The 15,000-nt window shown below is 46.3% G+C and overlaps 1 pseudogene; it reads right to left on the bottom strand.

Moving 5' to 3' along the window:
- Positions 1-15,000, bottom strand: part of LOC124015089 — a 154,244-nt pseudogene that overhangs the window by 33,011 nt on the left and 106,233 nt on the right.

Here is a 15,000-nt window from a genome sequence, read left to right as displayed (position 1 = left end):
TCTCCTGACTGACATTGCAACCCCTTCCAATGTGCTTCTGTTTCATGTCAGCGGTTTCTCTCTGTTTTCTAGCTGTCAGATATATGTGTGCCAGTGTGTGCCAGTGTGTGCCAGTGTGTGTGTGTGTGTGTGTGTGTGTGTGTGTGTGTGTGTGTGTGTGTGTGTGTGTGTGTGTGTGTGTGTGTGTGTGTGTGTGTGTGTGTGTGTGTGTGTGTGTGTGTGTGTGTGTGTGTGTGTGTGTGTGTGTGTGTGTGTGTGTGTGTGTGTGTGTGTGTGAGAACATGAGTGTTTCTGTCAGGTGAGCTCAAATCATTTCTCTGCCAACCCCCATTCTACACTCTTCTGCCTATCTCTCTCTCTCTCTCTCTCTGCTTCTCTCTATGCCTCTCTCTCTCTGTGTCTCTCTCTCTCTCTCTCTCTCTGCTTCTCTCTCTGCCTCTCTCTCTGCCTCACTCTCTCTGCCTCACTCTCTCTGCCTCTCTCTCTCTGCCTCTCTCTCTCTGCCTCTCTCTCTCTGCCTCACTCTCTCTGCCTCTCTATCTCTGCCTCTCTCTCTCTGCCTCTCTCTCTCTGCTTCTCGCTCTGCCTCTCTTTCCGCTTCTCTCTCCGCCACTCTCTCTATGCCTCTCTCTCTCTCTCTCCACCGGTCTCTCCGCCTCTCTCTCTATGCCTATCTCTCTTTTTTTCCCTGGGTTACTGTTTCCATGGCAACACTCTGCCTCAAAACCACGCACACAATAGATAGATAAATAAATAAATGACAATGAGGCATGACTGGAGCTGAGAGTGACGTGCGTGTGTGTGTGTATTTGTCCGTACTGCACATGCTCATTTTTGTGCTACCCTCCTGAACTGAATGGTCTCTGCATTGAGAGCTAAGCAGCATGCCCAACAACATGCCCGGCAACACTAGCCAGGCAGACCGGCACACTGCACACCAGTAACTACATATACTGAACCACTAGAAAAGCTCACCACTATCAATGTTCTCCCATCCGCTTCCCTGAGGACCCGACCCCTCACTTCCTCTCCACACAGAGCAGCTCTCCACAGACCTCAGCATGCCAGCATGGAGTCACAGTCACACATTCACACGTCAGCCCCTGTCATCCACACACATTCACACGTCAGCCCCTGTCATCCACACGCATCCACACACTTCCACACATATCCACACACATCCACACACGGAAAAGGGACAGAGCGTTTGACTGTGACATCTACATGTAACTGCCAAAATAATGGAAACACTTGAGTAAATGAGGGATTCGTAGTATATAGAAAGCAGGTGTGGTTCCTGAGTTAATTAAGCACTTAACATCCCATCATGCTTAGGGTCATGTTTAAAAATGCTGGGCGGGCCATTATTTTGGCTCACATGTCTATGCCCAAATAAGATGACAATGCCCGGAGTGGTCACTGAATAGTTTGATGAGCATGAAAGTGTTTTCCACCACCGTCAACAGAACATCAAATGATGGAATTTCTCATGGAAGAATGGTCTCACATCCCTCCAATAGAGTTCCAGACACTTGTAGAATCTCTGCCGAGGTTCATTGAGGCTGTTCTGGCTCAACACCCTATTAAGACTAGAGGTCGACCGATTATGATTTTTCAATGCCGATACCGATTATTGGAGGACCCAACAAAAGCCGATATTGATTAATCGTCCGATTTTTTATTTTTTTGTTGTTGTAATAATGACAATTACAACAATACTGAATGAACACTTATTTTAACTTAATATAATACATCAATAAAATGAATTTAGCCTCAAATAAATAATGAAACATGTTCAATTTGGTTTAAATCATGCAAAAACAAAGTAAAAGTGAAAGAAAAAGAAAGTAAAAGTGGAATATGTGCCATGTAAAAAAAGCTAACATTTAAGTTCCTTGCTCAGAACATGAGAACATATGAAAGCTGGTGGTTCCTTTTAACATGAGTCTTCAATATTCCCAGGTAAGATGTTTTTAGGTTGTAGTTATTATCGGAATTATAGGACTATTTCTCTCTATACCATTTGTATTTCATTAACCTGTGACTATTGGATGTTCTTATAGGCACTTCAGTATTGCCAGTGTAACAGTATAGCTTCCGTCCCTCTCCTCGCTCCCACCTGGGCTCGAACCAGGAACACATCGTCAACAGCCACCCTCGAAGCAGCGTTACCCATCGCTTCACAAAAGCCGCGGCCCTTGCAGAGCAAGGGGAACAACCACTCCAAGTGCTCAGTCAGACTGCTCTATCAAATCATAGACTTAGTTATAACATAATAACACACAGAAATACGAGTCTTAGGTCATTAATATGGTAGAATCCGGAAACTATTATCTCGTAAACAAGACGTTTATTCTTTCAGTGAAATACGGAACCGTTCGGTATTTTATCTTACGGGTGGCATCCATAAGTCTAAATATTCCTGTTACATTGCACAACCTTGAATGTTATGTCATAATTACGTACATTTCTGGCAAATTAGGCAGCCCAAACTGTTGCATATACACTGACTCTGCGTGCAATGAACGCAAGAGACGTGACACAATTTCACCTGGTTAATATTGCCTGCTAACCTGGATTTCTTTTAGCTAAATATGCAGGTTTAAAAATATATACTTCTGTGTATTGATTTTAAGAAAGGCATTGATGTTTATGGTTAGGTACTCATTGGAGCAACTATACGCACCGCATCGATTATATGCAACGCAGGACACGCTAGATAAATTAGTAATATCATCAACCATGTGTAGTTAACAAGTGATTATGATTATGATTGATTGTTTTTTATAACATTTACATTTACATTTAAGTCATTTAGCAGAGTTTCCAATGCTACAAATTGGTGCAATCACCTTATGACATCCAGTGGGACAGTCACTTAACAATAGTGCATCTAAAACTTAGGGGGTGGGGTGAGAGGGATTACTTAACCTATCCTAGGTATTCCTTAAAGACAGGTGTCTCCGGAAGGTGGTGATTGACTCCGCTGTCCTGGCGTCGTGAGGGAGTTTGTTCCACCATTGGGGGGCCAGGGCAGCAAACAGTTTAATAAGTTTAATGCTAGCTAGCAACTTACCTTGGTTTACTGCATTCGCGTAACAGGCAGGCTCCTCGTGAAGTGCAATGAGAGGCAGGTGGTTAGAGCGTTGGACTAGTTAACTGTAAGGTTGCAAGATTGAATCCCCCGAGCTGACAAGGTAAAAATCTGTCGTTCTGCCCCTGAACGAGGCAGTTAACCCACTGTTCCTAGGCCGTCATTGAAAATAAGAATGTCTTAACTGACTTGCCTAGTTAAATAAAGATGAAATAAAGGTGTAGGGAAAAAAAGATAAAAAATTGGCCAAATCGGTGTCCAAAAAATACCGATTTCCGATTGTTATGAAATCGGCCATTCCGATTAATCGGTCGACCTCTAATTAAGGCACTTTATTTAAGTGTTTCCTTTTGGCTGTTACCTGTATGTTGCGTAATGAGAGTTATACAGTACACCGCTGCACATTGGTATGATGTGTGTAGGAGAGTGGGAGAGGCTGTGGATTTGCTTGATAGAATGGCATGACAGGTGAACAGGTAGATGCAAACTGGCAGAAAAAACATACTTGTTCTGTGTGCTCCGAAATGTCACGGCTCCAAAACACAGGATTTACAAACGTCCTTTCAACATTTCTCTAAAATCCTTCAACCCAATCCTTCTACTTGTTTCTCTCTCTCTACTGCACGTGGAAAGGTAAAGTATGAAATATTAAGCGGAGAAATAATAGAGAACCGTCTGCTTGAAATGCATTGTAAATCAGAGGCAACCTTGGCACCGATGCAAAGCCTATGGAATATGCTGCATAAATTATAAACCATTTACAAAGTGACTGGAGACTGTGTCCTCTTGAATGTGTATACTGTACCATCCTACACACGTTGACAACGGCGACACAGAGACTCACACAAGCATATGTAATGTGTTGCCATGGTACCCACAACCACCCAGATTTCCAAGCCAATCTGCTGCGTTGCTATGGGAACCATAATCTCACAGAGAGAGAGAGAGAGAGAGAGATAGAAGAGGGGAAAGAGAGGGGGTAGACAGGCCATATTTCTCGCTTCACTTCACTTCTACCCCGTTTCTCTCCATCTCTGTAATGATACTGTTCTTTGCTGTGAAATGTGTTTAACTTTCCTGCCTATGTCACGTTCTCCCACTCACTGTCCTCCTGGCTCTCTCTCTCTCTCAGTACAATCACCACACACCTATATACACCCCTTCTTCTTAGTCAATGCATAAAGCCCAGGGGAAGACGAGTCATTAACGCACACAGGCCACACGTCAGATTATGTAGATACAGTACGGTGAACACACAGGCCACACGTCAGATTATGTAGATACAGTACGGTGAACACACAGGCCACATGTCAGATTATGTAGATACAGTACGGTGAACACACAGGCCACATGTCAGATTATGTAGATACAGTACGGTGAACACACAGGCCACACGTCAGATTATGTAGATACAGTACGGTGAACACACAGGCCACACGTCAGATTATGTAGATACAGTACGGTGAACACACAGGCCACATGTCAGATTATGTAGATACAGTACGGTGAACACACAGGCCACATGTCAGATTATGTAGATACAGTACGGTGAACACACAGGCCACGAAACAGATTATGTAGATACAGTACGGTGAACACACAGGCCACATGTCAGATTATGTAGATAAAGTACGGTGAACACACAGGCCACAAAACAGATTATGTAGATACAGTACGGTGAACACACAGGCCACATGTCAGATTATGTAGATAAAGTACGGTGAACACACAGGCCACATGTCAGATTATGTAGATACAGTACGGTGAACACACAGGCCACGAAACAGATTATGTAGATACAGTACGGTGAACACACAGGCCACAAAACAGATTATGTAGATACAGTACGGTGAACACACAGGCCACATGTCAGATTATGTAGATACAGTACGGTGAACACACAGGCCACAAAACAGATTATGTAGATACAGTACGGTGAACACACAGGTCACATGTCAGATTATGTAGATACAGTACGAGTACGGTGAACACACAGGCCACATGTCAGATTATGTAGATGCAGTATGGTGAACACACAGGCCACATGTCAGATTATGTAGATGCAGTACGGTGAACACACAGGCCACACGTCAGATTATGTAAATGCAGTACGGTGAACACACAGGCCACAAAACAGATTATGTAGATACAGTACGGTGAAAACACAGGCCACAAAACAGATTATGTAGATACAGTACGGTGAAAACACAGGCCACACGTCAGATTATGTAAATGCAGTACGGTGAACACACAGGCCACAAAACAGATTATGTAGATACAGTACGGTGAACACACAGGCCACACGTCAGATTATGTAGATACAGTACGGTGAACACACAGGCCACACGTCAGATTATGTAGATACAGTACGGTGAAAACACAGGCCACACGTCAGATTATGTAAATGCAGTACGGTGAACACACAGGCCACAAAACAGATTATGTAGATACAGTACGGTGAACACACAGGTCACATGTCAGATTATGTAGATACAGTACGGTGAACACACAGGCCACATGTCAGATTATGTAGATACAGTACGGTGAACACACAGGTCACATGTCAGATTATGTAGATACAGTACGGTGAACACACAGGCCACATGTCAGATTATGTAGATACAGTACGGTGAACACACAGGCCACATGTCAGATTATGTAGATGCAGTACGGTGAACACACAGGCAATATTGTGAAATATTGATTAGGAGGTTTTAATAAACTAACCCTGATTTTAATTTAGAAAAACAGAATATATGGAAAGAGAGCCCAAAAGCTCTGTGAAGTAGCCCACTTCCATCCCCATAACAGATACTCAGCAGGAGTTTATGGACTGCAGCTGCCTACTGACTGGACCTGGCAGAGGTCACTCCAAAGACCATGCAGGGTCAAAATACTTTTTGTCTTCTCCAATAGACAAACTACCGCAGACCTACATTTCCACAACACTTAAAAGCACTTGACCCCTTTTCCAACACACTGCTCATTTCTAACATGTAACCTGTTCCTGTTTAGGTGGGTCAGAGTCAGCTTTGTGAAACCATGATCCAGGTGCCTTTAGGTTCCACTAATGGAACGGTCCATCCTATCCTCTACCAGTGTGTAAAAGTACAGGTAAAAGTCATTCAATGTATTCCATGTTGTGTTTCTACTGACTCCAACATGATTCTCTTATAAGTAAAGAAAATATCCAAATTCATTTAGAATTTTAAAAAACACACCACTTGTCACGACTTCCAACGAAGTTGTTCCCTCTCCTTGTTCGGGCGGCGTTCGACGTCACCGGCTTTCTAGCCGCCACCGATCCATGTTTCATTTTTCCTTTTGTTTTGTCTGTTTACACACCTGTTTCCCATCTCATAATTATGTTTCTTATTTAACCCTCTAGTTTCCCTTTCTGTTTTGTGCGTGATTGTCTTTCGGTGTGTTCCGGTGCGTTGGATTGTGTGTCCCGTTTTGGAACGGGCTTTTTGTTACATGTTTGGATTGAGTAAATCAGTGTTTTTTTAAACTCTTACCTGTGTCCTGCGCCTGACTCCTTCGCTATCTTCTAGATAGACTCTGACACCACTCACATATGATACCTTATACCGGTGTCCTAGATCCTTGACAAATACCTCGGGCAAATACAGGATTTTCATTTTGTTTTTCCACTCATGACTTATAGCACCAATTAGGTCCCCTAACTCTCCGGGATTCAATAAGTGAAGAACCCTGAAGGGAAGTACAGCAAGATATCAACATATTTCAGCTCGAGTCCCACAGAAAGGCTATTTATTTTATTTGACCTTTATTTAACTAAGTAAGTCAGTTAAGAACAAATTCTTATTTTCAATGACGGCCTAGGAACATTGGGTTAACTGCCTGTTCAGGGGCAGAACGACAGATTTGTACCTTGTCAGGTTTGAACTTGCAACCTTCCGGTTACTAGTCTAACCACTAGACTACCCTGCCGCCATGTGTAAATGGCCATAGACATCTTTATCTATTTTATCCGATACATTAAAAAAGACAATACAATGACGATACATAGTAATATAGGCTGTTATAGGTCTGATAACCCCTGGCATCCCATCAGGCTGCTCTCACAGCCCCATGGTGCCGTATCTATCACATGAGAGGAAGCACTGATTAGGTTAGCAAGAGTCTATCGGACTATCTGTGGGCTTGCTGCTAATCAGCTCATTGACCCCCTGAAGCCAGAGGTTATCAACAAACAGGTTTAGTTCCAGTAAAACCAGAGCCTGATCTGAGACCAGTTCAGCATGATTTAATCAAATGCACAGACTAGTTGATTATGAAACAGTGGGTTAGAGGCGGCTGGGGAGAGTATTACAGAGGACAATATACCGGGGAAAGTAGCTGTGCCGTTATCTAAAAGCACTGGGCAGGGACAAACAAATACGGCATAACGTAACAGGCCTACGCTGAAATGACACCTGGCAGCTTCCTGTGAGACAATACAGCAGGCAGAGCTTCCGAAGTGAGCTAGACTCAGTTAGGCTTTGAACTGCGACCAGAAATGCTTGTGCGAGAGAAAGCTCAGAGCATCCCCAGGTGCTGCCGTGATACAGCAACAGAAATAGCATTCGGCCGCTCCCAACAAGCCCTGAATCAGTGGAGGAAACAGGATTTTTGTAAGCAGCCAAACCCACTTTGGTGTCCCAACAGGATGCCCAACAATCCCCCAACACATAGAGGCAGAGTGGCAAAACACAGAGTAGGGTGGAACTGCCCCGGAATGCAATACCCCACTCAGTTCCACAGAGCATCACAACGGGCTACAACGGGCTACTGTTCTCAGACTGAAACGCCACTGGGACCAATTAAAGCGCTGGCAGAATGCTCCGCATCACAACCAGTTCAAAAGGCAGAGGAAAGGAGAGGGTCTGGGTGTGGGGGTGCAGCACGGGGAGGGGGGCTGTTTTGGGAGGGAGATGTGTGTGTATGTGTGTGTTACTCTTTGTGTGTGCAGATGTCGGAAGATTTCAAAGGGTTGATAGGCGATCCGCCCCAGATTTACCTGAGCACCTCATTGGGGTTCCCAGCAATGGGCCCCTTCTTGTCCGTGGCCCCGTGGCACTCAGACTTCATCAGGGTGTGTGCCCCCCTGTCGAGCATCATGGTGGAGGTTGCCATGGCGATGACAGCCACCCCATCGCGCACGCGAGCCTCCAGGCCGTAGTCCCACTCGTCATACGACACAGAGATTAAACCTGCAGAGAGACAGAGAGACAGAGAGAGAGAGAGAGAGAGAGAGAGACAGAGAGAGAGATGAGATGAGAAGGAGGGGGTGGATAGAGAGAGCAAGAGAGAGAGAGAAAGGAGGGAAGAGGCAGAAACAGATAGAGTGATGAGAATAGGAAGAAAGGGAGAGCAGAAAGAGAGAGATCCATGACATACAGTCGACAGAGGAGACAGTAGGGAGATAGGAGGGAGATAGGAGGGAGATAGGAGGGAGATAGAGAAAGAGAATAGAGGAAAAGGGGTTATGCACTCAAGGGGCTAAACACACTATGAGGCGTGTGCCACACACCACTGACAGCCACCCCTCTCCTCTCTTCTCAGTCAAACTGCATGCTCACGCCCTCTCCGGGCCACTTGACAGGGTCTGGCCAATCCATTACCAGGCAACTGGACAGAAATAGACAGACAGCATCCAACCTGTAGACCCACGGGGCCCTGGGATGACAGCTCAGTCTCTCCAGGACCATATCTAATGTCACACTCTGTTGACACTTTCCCAAGGCTTTTATAGTCACCCTACACAAATGATATTATAGAACCAGAGTGTGTGCATGCTAGTGGAAAGGGTTGGTTGGTAGCCAGTGGGAACTGTCCATCTCAGGACATGAGGAAAATCTCGCAACAACTTAGACAACCTCAATCTCCCTTAGCGATGGGGGTAAACAGGAAGTGGGGGACAGTGGCGTTGACTTGGAGGTGTATGAGCACTTGTGCTCTGAGATCCAGACCCCTTGTCCTTCCATTTGAACTGCAGTAGTCCTCTACTCCCCGCCCCTCCTTCTCATTCTAACTGTTGATTAGAGGACCTTTTTACAAAACCCTGCCATTGGTGCCAGACAGCTCATCATTGTCTGTGATATAAGATTAGGAGGGTCACATGCTAAATAGTTAGCAATATCTGTGTGTCACGAGATGAGTGTTTAAGTGAATTGAGAAAGAGAGAGGGATAGAGGAGGGGGGAGGGATAGAGGAGGGGGAGGGATAGAGGAGGGGAGGAGGAGAGAGGGATAGAGGAGGGGGTGGTAGAGGAGGGGGGATAGAGGAGGGGAAGAGAGAGAGGGATATAGGAGGGGGAGGAGGAGAGAGGGATAGGGGGAGGAGGAGGATAGAGGGATAGAGGAGGAGGAAGAGGAGGATAGAGGGATAGAGGAGGAGAGAGAGGGATAGAGGGATAGAGGAGGAGGAGAGAGAGAGGGATAGAGGAGGAGAGAGAGATAGAGGAGGAGGAGAGAGGGATAGGAGGAGGAGGGGAGAGAGAGAGAGGGATAGAGGAGGAGGAGGAGAGAAAAGGGGATAGAGGAGCAGGAGGAGGAGAGAGAGAGATAGAGGAGGAGGAGAGAGGGATAGGAGGAGGGGAGAGAGAGAGGGATAGATGAGGAGGAGGAGAGAGAAAGGGATAAAGGAGCAGGAGGAGGATGAGAGAGTGATAGAGGAGGAGGAGAGAGAAAGGGATAAAGGAGCAGGAGGAGGAGAGAGGGATAGAGGAGGAGGTGGAGGAGAGAGGGATAGAGGAGGAGGTGGAGGAGAGAGGGATAGAGGAGGAGGAGTAGAGAGGGATACAGGAGGAGAGAGAGAGGGATAGAGGAGGAGGAGAGAGAGAGGGATATAGGAGGAAGAAGAGAAGAGAGGGATAGAGGAGGAGGTGGAGAGAGAGAGAGAGAGGGATAGAGGTGAGATACTGTAGCTCTCCAGAGTGCCACTTAAGGAACGCATCAGTGGAATTACCTATGAGGATTGGAGGCCATCAAACATGGCCGAAAAGTATTTAGTGTGCCTGTTAACAAATTAGCATGTTAGCGTGCACCTTGGCTTCACACTGACCAATCGCAAACACCAGGCCTTAACTATATCGCGTACCACATTATTCTTACTCACTTATGAACTTAGTGAGACAATTCACATTCTGGAGGAGGTTACTGTAAGGCCTATACTGTCAATTCATCCAACAGTGATAAACTAAAGTGTTGATTTTGACAGTTTGACACAAAACACCCTTAATTCATGCAGTATCCGCCATCTGTCACAGACTAATGTGCAGGACAACCCTTCTCAAGGGACAGTTAAAACCTGCTGAAAAACATGTTCATTACCTCGCCCACTCGACCATCACACATCATATGATTTACATAGCTAACATGGTAATATATTATTAAGGGCCATATCCATCAACGATTTACCACGATTTATCGTAAATCATGCAGAAATATTAATGTAAAATTTTGCACCCAAAAATGTGCATTGCGTGCATGGATTTCAGGTTAGGATTTGATCAGCACCAGCTACCTGGTCCCACATATTCCCAACTATAAATCAACATCAAAACAGCAACCAATCATAGACTTTAAATGGAGATAAATCACATCACAACGTATTCCAAACCAACCTGTAGGGAACTCGGCAGGGATCACTTCAGCGTCCCCAGCTACCAGCGAGGGGACGATCCAGGTATAGCCGTAGCCCGTGATCCCTACGGAGTGGGCCACTTCGAAGATGGTGTTGGCCTCCTCCTTAGTGCAGTACAGCAGGATGACGGGGCTCTGCAGCTTCTTCAGCTGGTTCTGGATCTTAGAGTCTCCATCGTCCACTGACATGTCCAGCAGCAGAACCTCCTCCAGCTCCCAGCCCACAAAGCTGTTCTCTATGGTGCTCCGGATCTACAGGGTAGACGGAGGGACGGAGGGACCAGGGAGGAAGAAGTAGGTGGGTGAGAGGTCAAGCGTTCAACGACATTGAGGAAGACAGAGGCGTGTGAGAGGGCTGAAGGGCCATTTGACAGGGCCAATCGGATTTCTCTCAACGCAACAGTATTTAAATACCTACTGACACTTCCTGACAACATGAACAAGTTGAGATTAGCCGCCGGGCTTAGTAGTTGCCTTCCTATCACTATCCTAGAAGTTAAGACTATAAGTCCATGGTGACGTTACAGTCTGCTCATGGACTGCCTGGTGGCAGTATTCAAAGGAAGGAGGGAAAAAGAGAGAGCTACCCTGTCGTGAGGGCGTGTATCGGTGAGCTACCTTGGTGACAAAGTCCAGGTATCCGGGGTAGTATGTGGTGACGATGGAGAAGATGTACCAGTCGTACTCCTCCATGATGTTGAGCATGACCGAGGCCTGCTGCTCGATGGACGGGCCGAACTGGAAGAACATAGAGTTGTCATCCTGGGGAACAGAAGAGTGGAGGTCAGTAATGCTGTTACATGTCCACATTGAATATTGAACTGGAGAGGAGGCGTCTAGACAACACTCTGCAGTTTTTCCCCCCAATACTGTGTGTGTGTGTGTGTGTGTGTGTGTGTGTGTGTGTGTGTGTGTGTGTGTGTGTGTGTGTGTGTGTGTGTGTGTGTGTGTGTGTGTGTGTGTGTGTGTGTGTGTGTGTGTGTGTGTGTGTGTGTGTGTGTGTGTGTGTGTGTGTGTGTGTGTGTGTGTGTGTGTGTGTGTGTGTGTGTGTGTGTGCGGGCCATGTTTCTGTGTGTGTCAGTGTGTGCGTCAGTGTGTAAAACCATGGCGTGTCTGTCAGCCGGGCAGGGTATTGAAATCTCTTTGGCTTAGGAATCCGTGCTTCACTCAACATCAAAGCCTAACCTCTATAACCCAGGGGAAGCACATGGGTTGATCCGTTACCTTGTTTCCACATGAATGAGATCAGACTAAACCACTGAAAAGGCACAGCAGAAAGGGGTGAATAAGTATGCTGTGTGTGTTTGCCACCTATATATGATATATCATACATGTACATAATAACTGTGAATAAGCAGTATATTCCACAACAGTATATTCCACAACAGTATATTCTACACGTCTAAGTCAGTGTAAATGTCCACTGTCCCCTCCTCTCCACTAGGCCATGATTGACCCTCTAGCCCTCCTCCATGTGTCCCTCTACACACTACCTTCATCCCACCTCATCCCCTTTTTCCACTTTCTTTCTCATGTCCCACTCTCCTGTGATCTCTCTCTATCTCCTCTCCTGTGATCTCTGTCTATCTCCTCTCCCGTTCCCTGTCCCATTTATTCCAGTGAAATTACTGCCGGGACACAGTTATAATTGAATTTCCAGCCCCCCTCCTCCACACGGTCCCCTGCAGCTCCCCTCCTCTCTTTCTAAGAGCAGTGTTAATGTACTGGCCCATGCAGTCATTCAGAGAGCCAGAGGTCCAAGAATTTTCATTAGTAAAAAAAAAAGAGGAGCAGAAAAAAAAGAGAGAGAAAAAAGCCCCAGATAAAGACTGGCTTCATTTACAGCAACAATAATTAAGGTCAGTCCAAATTATCACCTCCCTGAGCGCTGGGGTATCGATTAGCACACATTAAAATGCCTGAGGAGGGAGTGTGTCTCTGTCTGTCCCAAGCAGCCACTGCAGTCTACTGTACTGGACAGTAAAGACAGAGGCTAAATAATGGGGGAGAGAGGGAACAACACTGAGGGATAAAGGGAGAGAGAGACAGAGAGAGGAGGCTGGGTGAGGAACGAAGAGGGTAAAAGAGAGAGAGACAGAGACAGAGAGAGGAGGCTGGGTGAGGAACGAAGAGGGTAAAAGAGAGAGAGACAGAGACAGAGAGAGGAGGCTGGGTGAGGAACGAAGGGGGTAAAAGAGAGAGAGACAGAGACAGAGAGAGGAGGCTGGGTGAGGAACGAAGAGGGTAAAAGAGAGAGAGACAGAGACAGAGAGAGGAGGCTGGGTGAGGAACGAAGAGGGTAAAAGAGAGAGAGACAGAGACAGAGAGAGGAGGCTGGGTGTTGAACAAAGAGGGTAAAAGAGAGAGAGACAGAGAGAGGAGGCTGGGTGAGGAACGAAGAGGGTAAGAGAGAGAGACAGAGACAGAGAAAGGAGGCTGGGTGAGGAACGAAGAGGGTAAAAGAGAGAGAGACAGAGACAGAAAGAGGAGGCTGGGTGAGGAACGAAGAGGGTAAAAGAGAGAGAGACAGAGACAGAGAGAGGAGGCTGGGTGAGGAACGAAGAGGGTAAAAGAGAGAGAGACAGAGACAGAGAGAGGAGGCTGGGTGAGGAACGAAGAGGGTAAAAGAGAGAGAGACAGAGACAGAGACAGAGAGAGGAGGCTGGGTGAGGAACGAAGAGGGTAAAAGAGAGAGGAATTGACAGAAAAGAGGGAGGGAGAGAAATTAGTCAGAGAGAGCAATGGAATCCTGAGAGAAGGTGAGTATGGAGGGAGGGAGGGGTCCATGGTAACAATGAGGGGAGCGGGTGAGTATGGAGGGAGGGGGAGGGAGGGGGTCTATGGTAACAATGAGGGGAGCGGGTGAGTATGGAGGGAGGGGGAGGGAGGGGGGTCTATGGTAACAATGAGGGCAGCGGGTGGCTGGTGGGCTATGACCTGGTACAGACTGCAGAGTGAGTGAACAGCAGTGGGCCAGGGAGTCAGGGCAGCGCCAGCCACAGCTGCTAACCCACAGCTGATTGGTGCTGTCAGAGACAGACAGGATGCACATGTATGTCCTCCTCTCAGCAGCACCCAGAAGCCCTGACAGTAGTGAGGGGGGGAATAACCGATTCAGTTACATATCGCTATATTATTTCTTGACAATATTATATTGATACTTTGACTCCAAGTATCAATTTGTAAAAATAGGAAATATATATATTTTTTTCTAGGTAGCGTTAGCTAGCGCTAGTCGGCTGCGCCAAAACTCTGGTATTTTTCATCCTGTAGCTTGTTCTCCATCTTCCTTTTAAACAGTGAGCCAACAAGTCTTCAGCACTTTTATTCCCATGGCTAATCAAAACTCATTTCTCATGATCTCTCTCTCTCTGCAGCAGACATATAATGAACAATATGTTTGGAATATAAAATCGCAGTATGGGATCACAATACATATAGAATCATGGGAATCGCAATACATATCATTTCGTCACCTAACATCGTATCGTGAGGTCCCTGGCTATTACCAGCCCTATCTGACAGAGCCGGAGATAGTTCCTCTCTCTGCCTGGCTGCCCGCCCCACAGCTGTCCAATGAGAGAGCTCACACACTCACCAAGCTGCCATTAGACTTGGAGGGAGAGAGTCAATAACTCAGGTATTTCAATTACACACGCAGGGACACACCAATGCCTACAAAGAAATGGAGCTTCTCCCAGCCCTGCCTCTGAATACGTGCATACAGGCACAACCTGTATGCAAGAGGCAAAAATACACAGGGATACATTCATGCACTATATGCACAGCGTAAGGAGTACAGTCTGTTATGTACACTGACTGCACACAAACAGTTACCTACAGTACAGCATATACAGTATAGCATATACATACAGTCCACGCCACCCCAACCCACACAAGTATTTAATGTACATTGTATTCCGTATGTGGGTGTGCTCTGCATTACTGCAAGCCTGTAAGAGTACCTGGTCTCCATGTCTCAGCAACAATATAGATTTGTTTTGCCGTTTTGAAGAATGTTCAAGTGCATTTGATTTCTTTTCATAACCACCATTGCTGTTTTTCTACTTGTGTGAGTCCGCTGTCTGCTCCAAGGTTTTGACAATGCATATTTCTATCCTGCCTATAAGGGGTTCTTTGAACATGAGCAAAGGGGGGGTTGCTATTGACTGCTGCTCTGCACTGCCTGATGGGTAGAGATGCAAGAGCGAGGCAGGAGAGCAAGATGGAGAGAAAGAGAGGAGAGCAAGAGGGTGA

Source organism: Oncorhynchus gorbuscha, linkage group LG26 (genome assembly GCF_021184085.1).
Source record: "Oncorhynchus gorbuscha isolate QuinsamMale2020 ecotype Even-year linkage group LG26, OgorEven_v1.0, whole genome shotgun sequence".
NCBI lineage: Eukaryota > Metazoa > Chordata > Actinopteri > Salmoniformes > Salmonidae > Oncorhynchus > Oncorhynchus gorbuscha.
The sequence above is the reverse complement of the archived record's forward strand: the minus strand, read 5'-3'. Positions and strand labels throughout refer to the sequence as shown.